Raw genomic sequence first — 1,668 nt, 5'->3', positions numbered from 1 at the left:
TCTCCCTTCACCCACTTTTCGGTAGTCCTAATATATGTTGAGTGAATGAACAGAAATCAAGCTTGGTAGCCCAACTGGAACTAAAACCCAAACTACCTGTCAGGGTGAAAGGTTGATAATGACCTAATTGCAATGTTATTGTATTTTATACTTGAATTAACACCTCTGGAAAAAGATGAATCTTTCCTGAGTTAAGAATTTTATACTGCTTGATGGGATTGAACTATGGAATGCTATGATATCTGTAAGAGCTCCCAATAAAATAATTTTTAAAAGAGTTTTTTTTTTTATATACATGGGAGAGTGCGAACGCAGTCCCCCAACTAACACAAATTATGCAGTCGAGTTTCCCACATTTGGGGAAATCGCAGGGGTCAGCACTTCTGGAGTGCAATGGATAAGCCTCGCCCTGGGAAAACCACCTTCGTGATCATGGTATCTCCCCGGCCAGGTAAGTTATTAAAAAGAGTTTCAAAAGACTGTTACCCTCTGTCCCAAGGTACCTACTCAAATATGTCATCACCTGTATCCCTCCTTCGTCTCAACTAAATTCAGTAAATTCATGATTCATCTACCAATGATCTGGATTATACTATCATTGAAAGACCTTGTTTTTTGTTGTTGTTGTTCACACAAGTTATTACTTAATCCTTAGATCATTCCAATAAGTAGGAATAGATGCTATCTTCATTTTAAAGCTAAATAGGGATAGCAAATAGTGTAGTCTGAGTCATGCAAGAAATCATTAGTGTTAGTTGCTGTTGAGTTCAGGCCAACTCATGGCAACCTTATGTATAACAGAAGTAATGGTTGCTTGATTCTGCTTCATCTTCGTGATTATTGATATGTTTTAATCCATTGTTGTGGTTATTGTGCCAACTTTTCATTAAGAGTGTTCCTCATTTTCACTGACCGTGAACGTCACCAAACACAGTTTAGCCCAAAGTAAGAAAGTGGAAGCCCCTCCATCCTGACTTCTAAGGAACAGTCTTGTGCAGCTTTTGCATAAACATGCAGTGACTGAAACAACCATGACTTAGTCAGCCACAAGTTAGTTACCCAAGTGACAAGTTCGCTTTGTTGTGATTTGAACAGTTGTTGCGTAGCAGATTTGTTCTCTGTGGTGTGGTGTGTCGCTTGATTTCTAGACTGTTGCTCCAAGGGTGTTGATTGTTGAGACAAGTTGTAATAATTGTTGTTTTTATATTCAGATGTAATTCACAACACGGGCTTTCAATGATGGAAAGAACTTATCGACAGAAGATAAGAAAGAAATACAAGATTTGAACAATACCATTGTTGGATAGAGGAGACCTAGTGCATGGTGGTCAGCAGTTTGAACCTACCAGTCGCTCTGTGGGAGAAAGATGAGGCTTTCTACTTCCATAAAGATTTACAGCTTGGAAACCCACAGGAGCATTTCTACTCTGCCCTACACTGTCACAGTGTGAATTGGAATCAAATTGGTGACAGTGAGTTTGGTTTGGTTTTTGGAAATTTGAAATCAAAGGCTGCCATTCTGAAGACCTTAACAAAGGCAACACTTTCCTCTTTAGAGCCTGTTCATGCATTGTCCAGAATTATTTTAGAAGAGAAACAAAATCGCTCTCTTTAAGGAGCCTTTCAGGAGAGCCACTGCTTATCTACAGCCCAGTCTAACTCAAGTCC

At 39.2% G+C, this 1,668-nt stretch overlaps 1 protein-coding gene and 1 non-coding gene across 2 annotated transcripts in view; both read right to left on the bottom strand.

Moving 5' to 3' along the window:
- AXDND1 (axonemal dynein light chain domain containing 1) overlaps positions 1 to 1,668 on the bottom strand; it is a 134,459-nt gene that overhangs the window by 42,484 nt on the left and 90,307 nt on the right. The gene's annotated exons all lie outside the window — the stretch shown is intronic.
- LOC115872503 lies at positions 295 to 459 on the bottom strand. The gene has a single exon (XR_004047901.1). It is a non-coding gene; the product is annotated as a U1 spliceosomal RNA (small nuclear RNA).

Source organism: Echinops telfairi, unplaced genomic scaffold, assembly GCF_000313985.2.
Source record: "Echinops telfairi isolate 266 unplaced genomic scaffold, ASM31398v2 ScPeMD7_7424;HRSCAF=8462, whole genome shotgun sequence".
Classification (NCBI taxonomy): Eukaryota; Metazoa; Chordata; class Mammalia; order Afrosoricida; family Tenrecidae; genus Echinops; species Echinops telfairi.
Note: the sequence above shows the minus strand (reverse complement) of the source record. Positions and strands in the feature narration are given on the sequence as shown.